This window comes from Eptatretus burgeri, chromosome 17, assembly GCF_056783735.1.
Source record: "Eptatretus burgeri isolate ZD-2024b chromosome 17, Ebu_testis_v1, whole genome shotgun sequence".
In the NCBI taxonomy this organism is placed as follows: domain Eukaryota; kingdom Metazoa; phylum Chordata; class Myxini; order Myxiniformes; family Myxinidae; genus Eptatretus; species Eptatretus burgeri.
Window position 1 is genome coordinate 44,499,082 of NC_140977.1, and position 16,662 is coordinate 44,515,743.

Consider the following 16,662-nt stretch of genomic DNA (forward strand, 5'->3'; position numbering starts at 1 on the left):
ACCTGAGAAAGTTCTTTCATCCCTCGACTCTGACTGCTGCTGGACCAGACGGAATCAGCTCACGTGTCCTAACAACCTGATATTGCACATCCTCTCTCTGCTATCGTCACCCTATCATTTGCACCAGGTCATCCTCCATCTGCTTGGAAATCCGCCAACATTACTGAATTACATTAAAAAGGTGCAAAACTTATCCCATTAACTACAGTCCAATCAGCTTACTTCTATTCATCAGCAAGGTCATGAAATTCAACATTGCAGTTGATATGAAAACCTTCCTTTTCTCCAACAACCTCATCTCAGATCACCAATTTGGTTTCAGACCAGATCACTCCACCTTGGACATGCTGCTTCTACTCACCCAACAATGGATGAAGGCTCTCAATGTCAGACATGAAATCAGTGCCATCTCTCTGAACATTTCACATGCCTTTGATCCAGTCTGGCATCCTACCTTACTCTCCACACTCTCTCATTGTGCCATCCAAGATCAACTCAGTCCTGTGAGCCCAATCCTATTCCTGATCTTCATAAATCATCTCTCCATCTGGAAAATCCTCTTTAAAAGGGAAACTGGAAAATTGCTTTGTCCTCTCCCACCGTACCACATTTATGCAGGGGAGACACAACCTACCATCAACCCCCTTCTGGTGAAACTACCTATATCCAGGATCACTGCTCACCTCCACTCATCTCTAACTCATCCCCCATGCAGCGGGGATGGGGATTTGCAATCGTGTGTGTGTGTGTGTGTGTGTGTGTGTGTGTGTGTGTGTGTGTGTGTGTGTGTGTGTGTGTGTGTGTGTGTGTGTGTCTGTGTAGTTTGTGGAGGGGCTACGGCTGTATGGACATGTCTGTCCAGGCCGTAATTTCTTACCATTTGAGTTTTTGTCATCAAATCTTTATGAGAATATGGGAAAGACAAAATAAGAATTTGGTCAAAAGGTCAAAGGTCAGCATCACATACAATTGTCAATTTTCATCCAACTGACCTGAAATTTTAGGAATTTGCATTCTGGGTCACTGAATTGGTTCTTCAATCAAAGCGAGAAGCAAATTGCTTCTCAAAGTGAACATCTCTCTTTTGCTTGTCAAAGTAGACATCTCTGGCTGTTATTAGAGAACCACCTCAGTATCGTTGAGTCAAGCATTTCACTCAGCCCGACTGGCAAGGTCTTCAAGCAGCCATCAAACTACAAGACTTGAATCCCAGCTCTACTTTCTCCGACATCAACTCATCCTGGGAATTCTTTCAGAGAAATTTGCTCTCTCTCATGCACAGATTTATCCCACAGGATGTCGGAGAGCTCAAGCTGCGGTGCATCGTTTGGGAATGTCAAGATCTCTGACCTTGATTTCGCAGATGATGCAGTCATCTTTGCAGAGACTTTAGAGATCCTTTTGGGGGCCCTCGAGGTGCTGAATGAGGAGTCGGAGCCGCTGGGATTACGGGTTTCTTGGGTCAAAACTAAGATCCAGGCTTTCATTGACATCTTGGATGCTGCTGTCCTGGCTGTGCCTGTTTGTGGTGAGGATGTTGAGGTCGTGGAGAGATTCACTTTCCTTGGCAGTGATATTCATGTCTCTGCTGGCTGTGAGGCAGAGGCCAATAGACGTCTGGGTCGGGCCTGGGGAGTCATGGATTCACTGGATAATGGGGTGTGGCGCTGCCGGTACCTGTGCGGGAGGACGAAAGTCCGAGTCTTCAAGTCCTTGGTGCTTCCAGTCTTGCTCTATGGATGTGAGACTTGGACTCTGACCAAGGATCTGAGAGAGAGACTTGATTCCTTTGGTACTAGGTCTCTTCGGAGAATCCTTGGCTATTGCTGGAGGGACTTTGTGTCCAACGAGTGGTTGCTGAGAGAGACTCAAATGAGATTTGTTACCTGCATAGTCCGTGAGCATCAGCTGCAGCTGTATGGACACGTGTCTCGTTTTCCTGACGCTGTTCCTGCTCACCAGATTCTCTCAGCGAGGGAGTCCCGTGAGTGGAGAAGGCCAATGGGCCGACCACGTGCCTCGTGATTGCAGAACGTTGATCGGCATCTCAAGGAGATTGGGATGGGCCAGGCATTTGCCTGGGGGATGGCCAGATGGAAGCTCCTGGAGTACCAGCGGAAAGTGGACGCAGCGACGCGCTGCTCTGACGCATGCTCCCATACCCGACCTGACCTGAATTTGAATTCAGACCAGGTCACTCTACCCTGGACTTTCTGCAACTGCTTTCCCAACAATTTTGCCTCAATACCAGACATGAGATCAGTCATCTTCATTGACATATCGCGTGCTTTCGATACAGTCTGGCACACCGCCCTGATCACCAAACTTTCTTCTTATGGTTATCCAAGGCAATCTCTACTTTTGGCTCACAGACTTCCTCTCCTATCACAGCCAATGTGTGGCCCTTATTGGAGTTCTCTCATCCCCTCTTCCTATCCAGGCTGGAGTTCCTCAAGGCAGCGTTCTGGGCCCTGTGCTTTTCCTAGTTTTCATCAATGATCTCTCCGACTCTCTGGAAGGTCCTCTTTATCTCTTTGCTGATGACTACACCCTCTGTCGTACCATTTGTCATCGCTCACGTCGGCAACAGCAGCCTCTTCACTCTCTGCAGATCTCGAGAAAATCACAAGCTGGTCCAACACATGGAACATGTCTTTCAATCCTGACAAATGTCACACTCTCACTATGTCTTTATGAAAGGACTGTCTAGAACCCCCCTCCCCCCATCTACTTTCTCAACAATCCTCTTGAAGAAGTCCTTTCATTCAAACTTTTGGGCTTCACTATCTGCCATGATCTTTCCTGGGAAAGCCACATCTCCAAGCTGGCCTCCAAAGCCAGTCACCGAATTGGGAATCCTCCATCGTGCAAAGTCCTTCCTTGGCACACCAGACCTCTTGACCATGTGCAAAGCTTTCATCTGCAGCCTGACGGAGTACTCCTCCCCCCTTTGGGCTGGTGCTCCCACCTCTCACCTTTCTCGGCTTTCCGCTGTGGAAACCAAGGCATTTAGGATCATTGGTATCTCCCACGATGAGGCTGAGTCTGGGTCTCTCACCACAAGCAGGTTGGTGGACCTTCTGTCTTCTACTGTCTACTCTCTGGCCTCGCCTCCCCCCTCGCTCTGTCTGCGATATGTCTCCACCATATTTCCATAGGGAGCTCAAGGTCTGCGAGCAACCCTCTTCTGGTTAAATGACGAAAATCAAGAATCACAGCTCACCTTCATTCTTTCATTCCTCTTTTTCCCCACCTTTGGAACAAACTTCCACACACTCTTCATTGCCACTCTTCACTCCAAGTCTTCAAAATCGCTGTTCACCACCCCATCCAAAACCATGATCTTTTCTACCCCCGTTAATCCATCCTAAACCCACCTCCTTCAAATTCCCTGCTTTCCATCCTGAAAGTCCCTGTAATGTCCATCTTGTTTACCCTGTGTATCCCACCCCATCCCTCTCCCTTCCACAGATCTCCTCATGTGTCTATTCCCCACTGCTTTGTGCTTCCCTCTCCCATCCCTCTTGTCTGCTGCTGCCCTTGTCATACGTTCTGTGTGTTTGCTTTTTTTACAAGCCTTGACATTGTATTAAAAAAAAAAAATTGTTTGTTATTTTTAGATCAAATGTTCAAGGTTGCAGAATATCGTCAATTTTCATCCAATAGACCTGAAATATTAAGAATTTTCATATCCGGTCACTCATCAAAGCTCAGTTCACTAATCAGAGCTCGAAGCCCATTTAATTTGTTTATTTGCGATCAAAAGAACAAGGTCGCATAAAATCATCAAATTTCATCAGATTGACTTGAAATTTGAACAGGGTTTGCATATTGAGTCACTAAAGCCTATTACTTTAAAGTTTAAAAGGTCAAGGTCGCCGAAAATTGTCAAATTTTTTTTTTAAGCTCTTTGAGATGCTTAACATACGGAAGAAGACGAAGAAGTCCGAAAACAAAGCGGACACCAATGGACTTTGTAATTTCAGATGCTTTATAGTTCCTCTTTTTTCCTGCCTATGGAACAAACTTCCACATCCTCTTCAATCTTATTTGTCCCTCCAGGTCTTCAAAACAGCTGTTCACCACAATCTCAAATTGTAACACAATCCAAAACCATGATCTTTTCTTCCCTCATTAACCCTCCCTTCCCCTAATCCCACCTACAATCCCAACTCTTTCCAAATTTCCAGTTTCCCCTCCTTCCTTCTGTGTCCATCTTGTCCACCCAACACATCCTCTCCTGCCCCTCATACTTGATCCCACCTATTGTTTGTCCGTCTCCCTCGATCTTGGCCTTCAACTCTGCTGGTGGTATTTTTCACTCCTGAACGAGACTGTGTTTCTTTTGTTTTGTTGCGTCTTGATCCGTTCAGTGTACTCTTCCACGAGCCTTGACTATGTATACAAAAACAACCCCCCCACCCCCAAAAAAACAAGACTGAGAATTGCTTTGCAATACATGGCCCCGACAGATGTGATATTATTGTGGGCCGTGCGTCGGCGGCGAGCACGACCGCTAGGTGGAGCAGTACAGTCGGCTCCCCCAACCACCCAGAATTTAGATCGTGCTCCTCGGAGAACTCCGAAAGGCACGGGTCCCTTACAGGACCGTGAATCACCAATAATTCGGCCGTGTGGAATACGGTTAACTGCTGACTTCAATATACCTCAGTATCCACGCGGCAAAGCTACCGGGGAATTCACACCCTCAGCAGGCCTCGAGCGGAACGAGCCGTTATCGTGCTCGAACCGTGCGTAACCCGAGCGGATGGTTACCAACACCCGTCGGTCCAAATGCACATTTTACCGTTTCCCAATTTCCCAACACGCACCATGCTAAGCCAATGAAAGAAGCACAGAAACGAGCTGATACATTTCACAAAATGGATATTTATTTACAATAAGCAGGGAGGGGAACACAGAAGAGCAGAATTATCCGACTATTGTATATTCCAATGTACAATGCAATGTACAATGATCATACACACTTAAACAGTTTTACATTTATAGGATTGCGCCACATACAAACACACACTCAAAAGAAAAAGGACCCAATTGGTCTAGTCGAGCTGGGGGTCAGAGGTCTGTCGGGGTACCTGACTGAGTTAGTGCGGCTTGGCCCACGACTGCATGTGTGGGACTCGTGGTCCATGGGAGCTTGGATGGTTGGTAGCGGATCCAGGGTCGCTCCTTGTAAAAGGCCAGCGGAGACTCCAGGCTTGAGAGCTCCGGCACTGATGACAGCGCATACAAACTGCCTTCCAAGAACTGCTCCCTCCAAAGAACTTCAAAGAACTATCAAGAATTCGCAAGGACACGCAAGAACTCTCTGAACTCTGAACGAGCACACGAACTCTCCACCCACACACACAGAGGGTCGCGTCGTCCTTTATCGACTGCTCTGAGCGGGGCGGGGCCTTGGTGGAGCTGACGCACTGATTGGACAGGGAACTCCATGGGTCCGCCCTTTGTGGGCGGGGTTATGGCCGAGCCAGGAAAACCCCGCCCCCTCTACTTGTGTCTGTACCCCTCTTGCTAGAGAAACAACAATTCTGCCTCGTGGAATTGGAATGCATACCAATTCGAGGAAGTCGAATCAAGCATGCGAGGACCTCGCCTCGTATGCAACGGCCACGAGGCGAGGGCGCAAGCGCTGAAAGACTCTGTGGCTGCAAGTGGAGGGATCTGGAAATTTAAATAACCTAACTATAAAAATAACTCCGCAGCGCACATACATTTAATTCCCATTAGACTAGGGTCGGGACCCTAACTAGAAACACATACTTACCGATATAACTGATCTACGGGGACCCGTGTGTTGTGTGCTCATGGCTGCCAGATTCGGAACAATATTTTCGAAGTCCAAAAAGGGCATCACTGTGAAAATTGACAAAAAAAACTTGTGTAACATAACAAATTAAGGTTTTTGTGCGAAATCTCGGTTGAAGCCAGACTTTTTGCATAAAGTAAACACATCCCTAATTTGGGCGGTGTATAATGGCATGGTTGGTTCCAAAAATAAAAATAGGACCTCACGTCCGGAAGTTCACGTGGAACAGAAGCAACAGTCATTCAAACCCCTGCAGACCCCCTTAGACCCCGATTTTTTTTTAAGGCAATGAACAAACTTTGTTACATCACGGGTGATGAAGGTTGTGGTAAAGTTTCATCGAAATCCTGTCTGTAATTTCGGAGAAGAGAGAAAATACCTATTTTTGGTGGGGGGGCTGGGGGGGTGGTATGGTCAAACCTCCCCCCCCCGCCACAGATCCCATTAATGAGCGCAGATTGTGATGCGGTCAATACAGCTTCGTGAGGCATTCAATATGAAGGCTGTGGCGAAGTTTCATCAAAATTGTGTTTGGTTCAATCGATGATGACTCACTCACTCACTCATTCATGGACACTGCTCGTCGCATAAGCTCACTGTACTGAAGTCCAGATGAGCTAATAATAACTAGATAGTATTGATACGAATTCGCTCCCACCGGCGTGCGATCGACCACGTTTTTCTAATAGCAGTCGCATCGACCATCGGACGGACAATTCAGTCGTGACCTTCCGGAACAACGCCGGAACCCTGTCACGGGTGGGTTCTCAATCCCACCATGGCCTAGCCAATTTTCTACCCGCGCAAAATAGGGTCAATCGCTGAATATCGATATACCTAAGTACTTGCGCGGGTAGCCTACCGGGAGACCCTACCTCGACGCAGGTCAGCTTGGACACGAACCGCTCAGGCGGTCCGTTCCATTCTTCAGTGATAACCGAGCGGGTATTATCACCCGACCTCGCCGGATCCGATTCTATTTACCGGGTGTTTAAAACCCAACTACTATTCCGCAGTGCAAGATGGTATTCCAATAGGGGAAAGAGGACGCAATGAACGGGGTACATTTAACCAAGCACATTTATTTACTACGACACACGTATACAGGGAATACTAAACACGCATGCAGTAAGCAATGCAAACACGTATACAGGCAACGGAAGCACTACAACCGACTATAAGCAATTATCAATGTACAGCACTTACACAGTTCTACTTATAGATGGCGCCACCAACATTCATTCAAAAGAAAAGAAAAGACTACCCTCAAAGACAAGGGAGTCAGACAGGGTCCGTAGACCTTTATACCGTGGAGCCTTGGTGACCGAACGGGCCCCACGAGACCGTTGCAGGTTACCTACACCCTCGTGGTGCCTTGATGGGTGAGTCGCGACGTCTGTCCCCACGGCAACGAGGATAGCCGCGGCTGACTCGGGCCTTCCACGGGGCCGGCAAGCTCTCTCTCTGGCGCTCTACACTCGGACGCGCAGGTTTGTGCCACAGAGCTGGCAGAGCAGCGCCTCCAGTCCACATCCCTGGTGCCACGCCCGGACTCCCCACCGACCGCGGGCTCCAACGAACGGGTCGTTCCACGGACCGCTTCTCCACAGACAAGCCACCATGAGCCGAAGATCCCAACCAGGAAGAAGAAACCACCAAAAGAAACCACCACCAAGACAGACAGACTTCCACCCGACCAACCAGCGGCGAGAGACACACACAAGTCCAGACCTCCACCGACTGCAACGGACCACAAACTTCACTCTCGGCGCAGCGCTTCGCGCGCCCTTATATTTCCATGGCGCCTCCCCCCTCCCCCGCAGCACGCGGGGGAAGAAGAATTCGCTGCCCTGGCCCCAAGGGGGTGGGACGCCGGGCCCATATTTCACCCAAAATCAGGCCCCCACCTTTTTCACCTTTGACCTCCAGCTCAAATCGCACCTCCCCCATACCACAGCGCGGGAAAAGCAGGAGGGAAAATCCGCGCGCCATCGGAACTACTTCTTATTTCCCATGGCATTATTGGAATACCTTCTTCTTTCTCCTCCTGCTGCGCTGGCTGTCGCAGATGTTATTCGTTGGGGGGTGGGATTGTGGTGTGGTTGTTCGTAGTTGTGGTGTGGATGGCGTGGTTGTTGGGATGCGGTTGTGGAGATGTTGGTTGTGGTTGTTGTGGCTGTGGGTAAAGTGGTGAGGATGGCGTGGTTTGTTGAGAGGCGCGTGTGGTTGTGGTGGTGGAAGGTGGTTGATCCAAAATAACGATAGTGAAAGAAAAACGGCTATCTCAAAGATCACAGCCTGGTTAACATGAATAGTTCCCTTTAAACAACGGTGGGGAAATCTATCTGAACACACACTTTCCGGCATAGCTGATCTAGGGACCTTTATGGTGTTCTGTGAATTTCCACAGCCGTAACACTACCCCCACCCTTTTTACAGACTCGTCCCGAGTCATCGAATTTTCGTGTGCCATCAAGTGTAAGTTCCCCTAGTACATTTTATCTTTGGATCCCTGAGTGCGACATTTAGTGTATTTGTGTCCCAAAAATAAATAACCTACATCCTACAGGCTGAGTAACTAACTAAACAAACCCACTCATACAGACGACTTAAATAAATTGCCGGCGCTACAACAAACATGCAGGGGGCGCAACTCATTTACAATTTACAACTTAACTTAACTTATACATTATACACTACACCATGGCCCAGGATCTATGGACTCTGTGGGAAAAAGCAGGGAGCCAGGCTGCTCACACGCAGTCTCTGGTTTGCAGGTGACAGGGAATGTGGCCGGCTGCTCACACGCAGTCCTAGGCCTCCCCCTTCGAAATGAGCGCAGTGAACACAAGCGGTGGACGGGCCGCCAGTGCAGTCCCGTGATGCGGCTGCCTACAGGGCAGTCCCTGCAGAACGCGCGATGATCTTGGCGCAAGCAAACACAAGCAATGTAGGATGGATGGATGGATAGAACACACGGTGCACGGGCCGCCAATGCAGTCCCGTGATGCGGCTGCCTTCAGGGCAGTCCCTGCAACACGTGCGATGATCCTGGCGCACATGGCAATGAATGGATGGGGCAAATGCAACAAGGAAGGGCTAGCAGGCATGGGGCCAAGGCAAAAGGCAGGCAGACAAGGCATGGCAAGGCAAAACAAGGCCGTTGTAGCAAAACGGGCCGGTGGTGAAGCTGACCGGCACAGGCCTTGCAGTAAAACACAGCCGGCAGATGAAGGACCGGCACAGGCCTCTTGTCTTGTTCAAGGAGGTTGGTGGAGGCAGTGCGGTGGTGCTGGCCACTCGGAAGGCAGGTTCGGACCTACCCTACTGTCTCCCTCCCAACCTATCGCCTTTGCCTGTCTCTGTCCATACCCACTCCCTTAATTGGCCAAAAATCCCCAATTTAGTCCATCTTATTACTATTTTTTTATTATTATTATTTTTTATTTCCCCTATTATAATTCGTCTCCCGAACCCCGTTTATTGTCTCTGTCCGGCTAACCTATCCTGTCTCCTAGCCTACTCCCAATTGCTACGTTCCTTTCCTGGAGGGGAATAAGGCAGAGCTAGTGTCCTGTGCCGAGGCCCAATCCAAGCCTCAGAACGGCCTCCTCAGATCTCAGCGATCTACTAACCCAAGGTGGGTCTAGCGGCCCACAACGAGAGCGAAGGGATGGATGGTGCGGAGGGGTACACTTCCTAATAACCTAACCATTAACTTTTAAACTACCCCGGGCTTTCCAAAAGTGCCTCTCGCTTAAACTGCTGGTTCTAACAACCCAGATTCCCGTCACCTGTGTTGGTGTCTTCACAAATTTCGGGCCATGCCCTCAAATTTTCTTCCCGTGCCCTCACACGGTCTCATGGCTGGGACGCGTGGCTCCCTTGGCAGGAACTACCCTCTGCCGATTCTCCAACTATGGCACCCCCGGGCACTACAACTGCCTCCGAGCCTACCAGCTCCCTAAACACTGGGGAGTGCCCTCCCTGGTGACTCCCCTGAAATGCTCACGTGGCAGGCTGGCGCCCCGGGCCCCTTCCCCGGGTGCCCGTGCCCAATGCACTGCCCACGCGGCCAATGGCGCCCCGGCCCCGCATCATGCGGGCCCACCCATGCCCACTACGCTATCCCGGCCCCCACTGGACACTTGGCCTACCGTGGCCGACCAGCCCGGTGCCCGGGGTACCCACTAAGCGATACTCACCGTTTGTAGCCACACTCCCAGCCCATCAACAGGGCTCCTGAACCCCTCCAAATGGGTTTCGAGCCTAGACTCCCACCAACAGCAAAACGACCTCCATTTTTTCAATTTGACTAACCCCATAACTCACATTACACTGACCTCGGGGTCCCTTGGGTGGGAATCACTCCTCCCCCGAATCACTCATCGCACCATGCATTTCACATTCGCTCCATACACACAGGCTCGCTGGCCTCACTCACTCATCAAGTGCATTTTCACTTCATTTCACTCCTCTTCTCACACATCGCTGATCACTGCCATTCTGCTCACTACATCCCTCAACTAATTTGTGCTCCCTCGTCATCCCTTACACTATATCATGTCCTTTTAACACTACGTAGCTAAGCTACGTCCCCTCTACACACTCATAGTCTGTCCATGTCTCCAAAAATCCCATAATCCATCCTAAATCTATCCTAAAATCCCTCCAACTAATCCATTCCACGGGCTCCATGAGGAATTATCATGCCCCATGAAGCCGGTCTAGCTATGCCAACCCATCCCCCTAACTAGTTCCATTCCTGTGCCCTGGCAGGGGGGGTCTTCCACCCCTTGCCCAGGGATCCTGTTCACCCGAAGAGAGGCTTGCCTTTTAAAAAAAATTTTTATGCGCGCGCACCAGCTCGGCAACTCGCAACCTGCGCTTTTTTCCGTAACATCATGGCAGCTGTTCGCGCACCTCGTCCCTCCTCAGACGGTACCATCCGGCAGGGATTCTCCTTCTGCCGGATTCCAACCCTGCAGCCACGTCACCCTGCGCATTTAAAGCAAACCTCGCATTTCGAGGGGTTCCCCACGCAAACATATGTGCTCTGCTCGTCGGAGCTTTACACACGCTCGCTTGGAGAACCCATCCGGTCCAAATCCATATCCAGCCAACCTTCTGTCAATCCGCGGGATCGGCTAATCCACCGCGTGCGTTTACGGACCGGGCTTCACTACCGCAGGCGCGCACGTGGCAGCCTCATGCGTAGCACAGCACGGACCCTGGACGCGCTGCCATGCAAACCCGGCATGGTCCCAAATGCAGCTACGGCCGCTACTCGGCCTTTGTCCACCATCAGGCACCGTCGTCGTCGCACTCTCGCGCACAAACTTCCACGTGCCACGACGCTCACACACCTCGACATGACACTCGGACATGCGGTTGCGTGTTCCCGCATGCCGACCGCCATCTCCCTCACATACAGCGATCTCACACACACGGTCTCTCTCACACACGGCCGTTCACTCACTCATGTCCTTTTACTCGCACACGTGGTTCCACTCACACTTGGCCGTTCACTCGCACACGGTGCTTCATCCACACACGGTGCTTCATCCACACACGGCGTGCTGGGAGGCACGCACTTCGGCTCACTCGCAACCTTGCACACCATTTTACTCATACACGCGGTCTCTTTCACACAACGCCTTTCACCAACGCTATGCGTGCGTTGCAGCACGCATTTCGTTACACTCGTGAACACACACACCGGGACATTTACAATGGGGATTTGTGCCACGACAAGGGCTCCCGGGGTCTTCACACCCCCAAGCTCCGTGCGCACCCGTCCATAGCACTCGCCCCCTCTACCTCGCAAAGCTCGACCGGACCCACCTGGTCGAGATCCGCTTCAAGGGGGAATATTCCCTCCCCTCGTTCCTGGAGGATGCTATCCGGCTGCTTGCACTGGGTCACAATACATTCCCCGAGCTCCCCTCACTAACTCCATGTGTGTGTGCTCGTCTTTCACCCTGTCTTTATCGTGTAGTCTCTCCTCTACTTTTTCTATCTCCCGCGTCTCTGGCAATACTTCTATTTCCTTCCTTGTCTCTATTATTTCCCTCGTCTCAATTTTCAGGGTTTGCCCTAATCGTTGTTTCATCCGACGAGTGATGTCAATCAAGTCCAGCACCACTAACGTTCCTCCCTGTGGTGATGTCACACATCCCCTATTATTGTGCTGTTCTACTTCCTGGCTCCATTTTCTTTCCCATTGGAGTCGTTCTTTCTCTCCGAACTTTTTGAGTTCTTCGTTATCTTTCCGGAGTTTTTCCATCTCTGTGGCCTCAAATTTTGCTCTCTCCTCGAGTTGGTTAATTTCAAATTCATATAGTCTTTGTTTTCTCTCCCACTGTCTCTCATTATTTTCAGTCTCCAATCTCATCGTTTCTTTCAATTGGCTTATTTCCTTTTCCTGCTTCATTCCTTGTTCTTTCACTACTCTTTCTTGTTTCCTCTTCTGTTCTTCCTTCTCCAATCACGTTGTTTCCTTCAATTGGCTGATCTCCCTCTTTTGTTTCATTCGTTGCTCTTTCACTACTCTTCCTTGTTTCCTCTCCTGTTCTTCCTTCTCCAATCTCGTGGTTTCCTTCATTTGGTTAATCTCCCTTTTGTGTTTCATTCACTGTTCTTTCACGACTCTTTCTTGTTTCCTCTTATGTCCTTCTTTCTCCAATCTCGTGGTTTCCTTCATTTGGTTAATCTCCCTTTTGTGTTTCATTTGCTGTTCTTTCACTACCCTTTCTTGTTTCCTCTCATGTCCTTCCTTCTCCAATCTCGTGGTTTCCTTCATTTGGTTAATCTCCCTTTTTTGTTTCATTCGCTGTTCTTTTTGTTTCTCATTCTGCAATCTCATTGTTTCTTTCACTTTCTTCTCGTACTTAAACCTCGCTTTCTCCTTTAATCTGGCCTTGGCGTCTAACTGTTGGATCTCCACAGTGTGGTTCCTTAACGTTTCGTTCTCCGTTCTCTTTCTTTCCTCTCTTAACATCCTCAGCTCGTTTTGTAGTCCCGTCTCTTTGTTTTGGTGTTTCTGTAACTCAGAAGCTTTTTTTTTCTAATTCCTTTCTCATTTACACACTTCTTTTGCATGCTTGCTCTCTCCTTTCATTCGTTCTCTCACCGTTTTCTTTTAGTTTTTTCAGATATTTCTCTGTTTTGTGCCCGAAGCCCGCCAATGTCCGCCAGCCTCGCCTGCCATGATAACGTGGTTTGAATTGTTGGTTGGGAGCCCCGCCTCGTGTCGTGCCGTTCGCTGTGCCATTAATAGCAGCCCGCTCCGTGTTGCGTTGAGGTGCGATCGCGCTGCTATGTTGTGACTCCGTTTGCCGGAAAAGTTCGTGCTCAGTGTATGAAGGTGAGCGCCCCCACTGATTAAAATTAGCGGTGGGGTTATAAAAAGAAGAACTGTCCCGGGCCATGGATCCCACATTCAAACACATTTCTAATCCACCCTGCACCCGTTCGCCTTGAAACGCCATTTTGCATCTCGGAAATAAATTTTTAAATGCTCGTATTTTGGTGGGAATCGAGGGTCACTCCCACACCCCTGATCCGATTCCCGTTAATTTAGTTTGGAGGCGGGATGGATTTGAATCCCACACTCCTGGACACCAGTGTTACGAATTCGCGCCCACCGGCGTGCGATCGACCGCGTTTTTCTAATAGCAGCCGCGTCGCCAACCGGATGGACAATTCAGTCGTGACCTTCCGGAACAACGCCGGAACCCTGTCACGGGTGGGTTATCAATCCCACCACGGCCTAGCCAATTTTCTACCCGCGCAAAATAGGGTCAATCGCCGAATATCGATATACCTAAGTACTCACGCGGGTAGCCTACCGTGAGACGGTACCTCAACGCAGGTCGGCTTTGACACGAACCGCTCAAGCGGTCCGTTCTGTTCTTCAGTGATAACCTAGCGGGTATTATCGCCCGACCTCGCCGGATCCGATTCTATTTACCGGGTGTTTAAAACCCAACTACTATTCCACAGTGCAAGATGGTATTCCAATAGGGGAAAGAGGACGCAATGAACGGGGTACATTTAACCAAGCACATTTATTTACTACGACACACGTATACAGGGAATACTAAACACGCATGCAGTAAGCAATGCAAACACGTATACAGGCAAAGAAAGCACTACAACCAACTATAAGCAATTATCAATGTACAGCACTTACACAGTTCTACTTATAGACGGCACCACCAACATTCATTCAAAGAAAAGAAAAGACTACCCTCAAAGACAAGGGAGCCAGACAAGGTCCGTAGACCTTTATACTGTGGAGCCTTGGTGACCGAACGGGCGCCACGAGATCGTTGCAGGTTACCTGCACCCTCGTGGTGCCTTGATGGGCGAGTCGTGACGTCTGTCCCCACGGCAGCTAGGATAGCCGCGGCTGACTCAGGCCTTCCACGGGGCCGGCGAGCTCTCTCTCCGGCGCTCTACACTCGGATGCGCAGGTTTGCGTCACAGAGCTGGCAGAGCAGCGCCTCCAGTCCGCATCCCTGGTGCCATGCCCGGACTCCCCACCGACCGCGATCTCCGACGAACGGGTCGTTCCATGGACCGCTTCTCCACAGACAGGCCACCATGAGCTGAAGATCCTGACCAGGAAGAAGAAGCCACCAAAAGAAACCACCACCAAGACAGACAGACTTCCACCCGACCGACCAGCGGCGAGAGACACACACAAGTCCAGACCTCCACCGACTGCAATGGACCACGAACTTCACTCTCGGCGCGGCGCTCCGCGTGCCCTTATATTTCCACTACGCCTCCCCCCTCCCCCGTGTGCCGTGGGGGAAGAAGAATTCACTGCCCTGGCCCCAAGGGGGTGGGGCGCCGGGCCCATCTTTCACCCAAAATCAGGCCCCCACCTTTTTTCACCTTTGACCTCTGGCTCAAATCGCACCTCCCCCATACCACAGCGCGGGAAAGCAGGAGGGAAAAGCCGTGCGCCATCGGAACTCCATATTTCCCATGGCGTTATTGGAATACGTTCTTCTTTCTCCTCCTGCTGCGCTGGCTGTCGCAGATGTTATTCGTTGGGGGGTGGGATTGTGGTGTGGTTGTTTGTAGTTGTGGCGCGGCTGGTGTGGATGGCGTGGTTGGTGAGATGCGGTTGTGGAGATGTTGGTTGTGGTTGTTGTGGCTGTGGGTAAAGTGGTGAGGATGGCGTGGTTTGTTGAGAGGCGCGTGTGGTTGTGGTGGTGGAAGGTGGTTGATCCAAAATAACGATAGTGAAAGAAAAACGGCTATCTCAAAGATCACAGCCCGGTTAACATGAATAGTTCCCTTTAAACAACGGTGGGGAAATCTATCTGAACACACACTTTCCGGCATAGCTGATCTAGGGACCTTTATGGTGTTCTGTGAATTTCCGCAGCCGTAACAGTATTTATGGAATACTCACCATGCACAGACTTGAGAAGGACTCTGTGTGAGCCGACTCTTCTGGCGGCAAATTTGTAATTGCATCCATCTACACTTCTGAGGTAAATGTGAAGAAATTATACTTTTGAAAAGTCTGCTCTGGAATACATTCATAAGCCTTTAGAAAGTCGCTTTTATTCTCGTTCTCGAGTGTTTTCATAACTCACAAGGCTGATGGAGACGCCAGAATCGATCGTTAAAACGCCATCCTGAACGTCTTCTTCTTCTTCTTCACCGTCCCACGAGCAGAGCGCAATAAATGAAGGCTGAAGCGATGAAACGATGATTCCACTTACGAACGGTTTTCGACGTTACGCTCAATATGCGCTGTATCAAATGGTCATGCAACATGTGGTAAGGTTTCAATTTCCTCCTTTGAACGATTTTCGATGTACGCCATTAACAAAATGCAGACACGTACGTGTGCGACTGGTTGCTTCAGCACACTTCGCATCGCTGGCTAATAACCCGATGTACGTGCATGAAGCAGAAACATGGGTACGGTTTATGTACGTCCACTGTATAATGCTTCCGGGTGATATACCTAGGATCATTCCCATTGCACTGGGACATGAGCTAACACCGAGGCCTAAAGGCCTGCCGATCCATGCTACTTCATGGAATGGCGACACATCATTTTAATGTGGTGGAGTCAGGCCATCTGTCCAGCTAATGGGTACAAAGCAGTGGGATGGAGTCAGGGCAGCTGAAGAGCCTGGTGTTGGCTCAGTGGTTAGGGTGGCGGCTTGGGATCCTTGGGTCCTGAGTTCAAGCCCCGTTGGCCGCTGAATTAACACACCAAGGGGTTGACTCAGCCTGTCATCCTTCCGCGGTCAGCGAAATGAGTACTAGTGTGCCCTGGTAGAGGGGCACTGCATCAGCGACACAGTTGCGCTTCCAAGAAATGATAGCTACCCCAGCAGCTAAGCTGCCATATGCAAGAAGAAGAAGAAGAAGAAGAAGAAGAAGAAGAAGAAGAACAACAACAACAACAAAGGCAGCTGAAAACTGACCCATGCATAATTTGAGATATTTTCCAAAGAGGGCATAACTGAAAAATTGACGAAACGCCCTGAAACTCAAACTTGTTCTGTAACTTATCATCCATCATAAAGCCATGTAATAAGTTTCAGTTGAATATATTAAAGGATATGGGAAAAAGGTCTGAAAAACCACAGGCGGGATGGACAGACGGACGGACAGACGGAGAGCAAACCTTGTCCCCTCTGGTAAAGCCGGTAGGGGGACTAATACGAAGATTTACAGGTTTGACGTTTCACCTTCTCTTCAATTCTCCTGAAGATAAGGATTCTTTAAAAACATTTTTAGCTTTTCTGGAATTGGAATTCCAGAGAAGGTATTGTCATCGTGCACTGTCCATC

At 49.8% G+C, this 16,662-nt stretch overlaps 1 protein-coding gene across 9 annotated transcripts in view; it reads right to left on the bottom strand.

Moving 5' to 3' along the window:
• The window catches only part of LOC147009936 (uncharacterized), a 192,554-nt gene that overhangs the window by 60,484 nt on the left and 115,408 nt on the right, over positions 1–16,662 (bottom strand). The window lies entirely within an intron of this gene.